At 37.9% G+C, this 6,095-nt stretch overlaps 1 protein-coding gene across 3 annotated transcripts in view; it reads left to right on the forward strand.

Annotated features, from left to right (window-relative positions):
• Positions 1–2,411: 2,411 nt before the first annotated feature.
• MIGA1 (mitoguardin 1) overlaps positions 2,412–6,095 on the forward strand; it is a 1,154,615-nt gene continuing 1,150,931 nt past the window's right edge. Inside the window, exon 1 of one of the 3 annotated variants that reach the window (XM_044085862.1) lies at positions 2,412–2,706. The gene's annotated coding sequence lies outside the window, so the exon portion shown is untranslated. The remainder of the gene's footprint in view (positions 2,707–6,095) is intronic. The other 2 variants (XM_044085860.1, XM_044085861.1) reach the window with 2 other exon arrangements.

The following is a 6,095-nucleotide window of genomic DNA, read 5'->3' on the forward strand; positions in this document are numbered from 1 at the left end:
TATATACCCGTGTCGTCTTGGTGATATTTTGTAAAAACAAGTTCCACCTTGTAAACGTACTCGCCAAGACTTGAGGATGAATTCAGTTCCAGCAATACTACTATCCTTTTTTGCTGATTTCATCATCTCTCCATTTGGACCCAGCTAAGGGTCTTTTTGTATTCTCTGTTTGTAGTATTCAGTATTTGGTGATAGATTAATTTATATATATATATATACACACACACACACACACACACACACACACACACACACGTAAACAAGAATGTAAGGGGTGCAAAAGATTCTGCTTCAGCTGTAGTTTTTTGTCAATTTTGTAATGAGTTGATTTTGCTTTACTTTTTATCTTGGCGTGTGTGGTACTTAAAAGATTTTTTTATTTCTAATGCCATTTGTTGTTAATTAATTAGCAATGAATCTGGTTATTCATGGACAATACTCAAGACAGCCATCTCAATGGACAAATTTAGAAATATAGTTCACTCATATGTTACTATAGTAATTACTCACAAGGAATAAAAAACTATGATGTTCTGTGGTTAATTTTAGTTTGCACAACACTGGAATACATAGCCAGCCTTAGGCATAGGCCAACTAGGTAGCTGCCTAGGGCGCTGCTCTAGCAGGGGCGCTTTTCCGGTATTTATATTGTGTAGGTAGATCAGGATGGGGGCACCGGGTGGTGGTGGGGGCCATGGAGCCCTTTTGCCTAGAGAACCAATTGATTTAAGGCTGCTCCTGCTGGAATAGTAACAGATCATACTTTATGGTATTAAGGTAAGGTTTCATTATTCAAAAAAAACTTATCTTCTTGATAAAAATTATCAAGGGGTAAGGGCTTTGTATTAGAACACTATCCCACTGGCGTTTCTGTGCAGAAATGGGTATGGCGAAAGTGGTTGACAAGGAAGGGTGTCTGACATGCCATGTTGATTGACAAGCCATGCAGATTTGCCGGTGTCATCATGAATATTCAATGTGTGGTAGTACTATGACTTTCTCATCAATTTTCATTCTGGCACAGTTCTTGTCTTTTCGTAGGCCAATTTTAAAAAAAAATCTCCAGCCATACAGAGGTTACAGTTTCCTGCTCAAATTGCCACAGATTTTAGCAAAGACTACTTTTAAGAGCAGATATCTTTCTAGTTGGAAATTTTATAAAAATAGCATTGTTTGAAAAGTATGACTGACGAGTAGGTTAGTATTACACAATTACCAGGTCAGTCTCGAACTCCCTGTGACTCGTCCTGACTATTTCGATGCATGTCGGTAGAAGAAAACAAATCATCCGCAACAATAACCCATTAAAGAGCTTTTTGTGTCCTTGATGCCCCCATCATTGGCTGAAAAAGATAGTGACCAAATCATCTGCAATAATAATAACCCATTAAAGAGTTTTTTTGTGTCCTTTTTTGTGTCATCATTGGCTGAAAAGGTTAATGACCATTACAGTGCAGTACTTACTTTGGCATACCACTCAAGTGTCCAGACTTCCGCAGAATGTTTAGATTTTTGCTTATATTTTCTGTCTGTCCCTCATGAAATCTGATCCCTTCTGGCAAATCATTGAGGATCGGATTCTCTAGATATTTACAAACATTTGAGTATCAGACTTCATATCCTTCCGAAAATGCATGGTGAAGCCAAACGTTTTAGTTTACCAGCTTTCTAAGTGTATAAGCGCAATACTTACCATCTATTTGTGAGCCTTTGTGCCACCATTATTTTTTGGCTTTCCTCAGATTTCTTATGCTGAGAGGTTGAGAGTTGTTTGCTTCAGTAGCGAGTACTTTTTATTTCAACAAGTTTTGCGATTGTGCATGCTCAGTACTTAGGCGTCTCAAATCTAAAACTAACACAATTATATATTTTGGTATACCATGATTATAATAATGGATGAAGTTAAGATTAATTCCCTCAAGACTGGAGCAGACTTTGCTCTCTGAATCGAACCTATCCACACTCATTTCCCCATCTTATTCCACACTCATTTCCCCATCTTTCGCCAAATCCTAGGCAGGTAGAGTAAACGACAGTTACAGTGATATTCATATCCAAGGCTACTTTTCTCCCTTTATGTATGAAAATTAGGGTGTCTTTTAAAATGTCAGTGTTGTAGGGGGAAACACATGCACTTTTCATATCAAATGCAAGTAAGTACAAATTAAGGAACAGAGTGTCTATATATGCCAGCTGGATGTCGTAAGTGGAATATTCACTGGACTGCAAATCTGCAAAAAAAAAAAAAATAGAACTGCTGAACATATATATATATATATATATATATATATATATATATATATATATATATTTGGTCGATGCCTGTCACTAGTTCCCAGACTTCAGTTTTATTATTTCCCATCATTCTTCTGTTAGTGTTTGGATAAGGAAAAAAGAAAGCATCAGGACTTACAAACTGATGGTTTCTGTTCAGCACCAGAATCAGGGGAATAGAAGACGATATGAAGCGAAATAAACATTGTGAGGATCCACACTATGACCAAAGTTAAACTGAGGACCGAACCACTTTTCTGTGACCCCGGAAGCAGTAATTCCTCACATTGGTTCCTAAATCGGAGCATCTGGTGAGATTTCTTGGAGATGCAGTTAGTGTCTAAGCATAATTGATGAATAACGGGAAAGGTAGAACAGCTTGTCATACAGCAAAGGTCTTGCCTTTGAAAGCGTTACAGTTACATGGTTGACGTGAGTAGCATTTTGTCTCTACTAAGCCTCTATGGAAATTAAGACGTGATAGTTTGATAGATGAGAATACGTTTAGTAAACTAAAATTGGCTCTTGTTCATTTTGTGTGCTATGCAGGCTTCACACACCCAGTACCAAGGTTAGATGCTGTTGGCTGTCAGAAAAAAACCTCGCTGCAGTTGTAATCTTACACAGCTTGCATAATCTTGAACTACAGGTTGTGCATGTGCGTGTATTCACCTGTTTTATTCCCTTTGGGATGCCAATGCTTAATCTTTTGACGCAGTTATCTGTGTAAAGTGAGGCGAAACATGTGCTCGTTAAACTGGCTGTGGAAAATGATTCACATATTTATTTTGGTCAAAGGCGATTTACAACGGCAAACCACCGCTGTTTGTGTATATTATAAATGTATATGGTTCCGCTCTTTTGTGTGCATATTATGTGTTGCAGAAACTTAGCATTTTTTAATTGACCGCAACACGTATTGTGTTGCATTTTAATTTTGAGGTGACATTTATTCATGAGATTTTTCTGGACTTTCTGTTAAGCATGAAATATTGCACTGTGAAAGCCCAGGTGTAGATATTCTGAAGTTGAAATGTATGTTGCACTGTTGCTAGTACAAATATGTTTAAGTCAGAACTACCCCAGCCTGGTCCCCAGGTATCGGCCATTAGTTTCTTAATAAATGTGAAACAGTTTGTCAAAAATATGATCCTCCTATTTACGTAGAATTCGCACACAACTGTTAACGATGTCTGCATTAAATGTACAATATTAATTGTCACTAGAACAGGAAGATAACGCCTTTAATGTAAAAATAAGAAAATAACACGTTTCTGTTATCCGATGTGATTTGGGTATAATCTGCATTTTTACTGGTAATAATTACATTTTGCTCTGCTTAAACTTATTAGTTTCAGCTGTTTAGTAACGTACAAATTATTACATCACATGGTCATTGACATTACATTAATGTTCTCTTTTCTACTTTTTAAGTGCATTGTGATCATAACGCCGGTGTATTTTAAAACCAGTACTGACGTTTTAATGTCTGAGAAGTGTAGCTGTGGCAATAGATACTTCCCGTCTGGATCAATGCATTTTGTGGAGCGTAATGATTTCTTTTTAATGATTGTGGGACTGTAAGCATTCTATCTTTCGCTCTTATTTGCTTTATACTATCCACTTTTGGTTTCTTTTCTTATTCATGCCCTTCCTGGGTCACACTCACACCAACTTGACATTTGAAGTTTCCCATACACACCCTGTCTCTCTCAGGTTCTAGGCCACATATTTTCTTCAGATTGACTATGCTTGTCTTTGTTTTCATATAGTTTATATGATTTGTTTATTGCATTATTTTGACTGGTTCACTTCCATGTGATCCGCTGTCCTTTCCCAGTGGAGTCATTGACTGGAATTTATACTGACTAGGGAACATTCTTCCAGCAGACTGGAAGAAATCCCCTTGCTGTACACAGTGTTGCATGTCTGCGTCTGACGAGGAAGTGCATGGGACTTCTGAGTTTGCAAAAGTGGAGCTGCAGTATAGTAAGAATGCACTGCAGGAGCAGTGATTGTAGCAGTTTGTAAAAATATCTAAACTTATAGAAGCTGTTTTGCCTGATGGTGTATGTGTATCAATTAGAAATGGATTGTGGTATTGTAAATTATATGCTGGTTGATCCTGTATGTCTGGATTTGATATTTTGCTTTTAAATGCAGTAAGGGAAGAAAACAGTATGCTAACTGTGGATGCTGTTGTGAAAGTAGATGTGATGATGGTAGAGATCTGTTTGGAAGATGACAGATTATAAGACCAAGACGCTGTAGCAATAAAGTAAAAGTTACCTTTGTATTGTACAGGAACAAATGGCTACATTTGGCAGAAGAACCGTGGTAAAGCACGGAACAAAGTAGAATCAAGTATCCTCTTGAGAAATTATGTGTAATATACAAACTAGAAGGATCAGAGTGCAAGTCTGATGATGGGAAAATGAAATGGGGAACTGATATGAGAAAACACTCTTACTGGCTACCATAAATTACATTAATATGATATGCTTTTAAAGGAACAAACTAAAATGAGAAATTAATTTCTGTTGACATTTAAAAATATCTCAGGCTTGCTACCTGAAAGGCTTTTGATTTTTTAGACCTGTATGAAGTATATTGCAAATACCATTTGTCTTGTCTTTCGGCTTTTCCCGGTTAGGAGTCGCCACAGCGGAATTCCCGTCCTCTAGTGGCAGTGGATTTTTACGGTGCCGGGTTGCCAGCCCGACGCCCAACATTCAAAGAAGGCACGCCCATTCACTCATGCACCTACCTGCTTGTCTTTAACGTCACTCGATCACGGGGAGGACATGCAGACTCCACACAGAGGGCGCTGGCAGCCAAGAATCGAACGGGAGAACCTCTTGCAGCAAGAATCTTGCTGTGAGGTGACAATGCTAAACGCTGCACCCGTATTGACTAAAGTACTTTCTGTGTTGTTAATATTAATTTTATAGTTATTTTAGATAAAGCACAAAGCATTAAAGGATATGGAGAGCTGGAAAGGATGGGAAGCCTAATCTACAGCAAAACAATTATAACTGTCAACAGTGAATGCGCAAACAATTATGAATGTTTGGCCATAGCAGCATAGAGTAAATGTGTTAGCATATGCAGCTAAAGAAGAAACTTGGACTGGGGAATTGGAATGGGGCTGTTAAACTACATTTTTGTGGAAAATGTGCAATATTTGTATTTTTTTCATAGGAAGAGAGGGGAACACTTTCTTGTACAGTCACCCAGATAAGTATCTTTGATTTCCACCCATATGCATATTGTTGATAACTTTCCTAGATTTGATTAGAGACCAAATGAGTGAATTCAAACATTCTGATAACTTTTTTCTCGAACTTACCAATGTTGAATGCTTTTTTCTTTTAATGTAAGCAGTGTGGCATTGTTGTTTGTATAATAGCTGTGTTTGCTGTATTGAGTTTTCTCCTTTAGTCATTGTTGTGTGATTATTGACATAATATATATATAAGTTGGGGGGATGTGGAGGTGAAATCCGACATACAGAAATACAGGGGTGGTTGGACTTGATCCGTGCAAGAAGAATAATTTTAGGCATTGCAGTGGTAGTTTGGGTTACTTGTGTGCTAGATCAGGTGTGACTGAAAAGTTGGTTAGTAAATCAAAAACCAGGGACAAGCCAGAAAATAAAACCAGGAACTGAAACCTTGGCTAAAATAGGTGTGGGTTCTCATTCTCTCTCTGTCTGTCTGTCTCTCTCTCTGTCTCTGTCTGTCTGTCTGTCTCTCTCTGTCTGTCTCTGTCTGTCTGTCTGTCTCTCTCTGTCTGTCTCTCTCTGTCTGTCTGTCTCTCTT

This window comes from Protopterus annectens, chromosome 10.part0 (assembly GCF_019279795.1).
Source record: "Protopterus annectens isolate FY-2018-M chromosome 10.part0, PAN1.0, whole genome shotgun sequence".
Taxonomy (NCBI): domain Eukaryota; kingdom Metazoa; phylum Chordata; order Ceratodontiformes; family Protopteridae; genus Protopterus; species Protopterus annectens.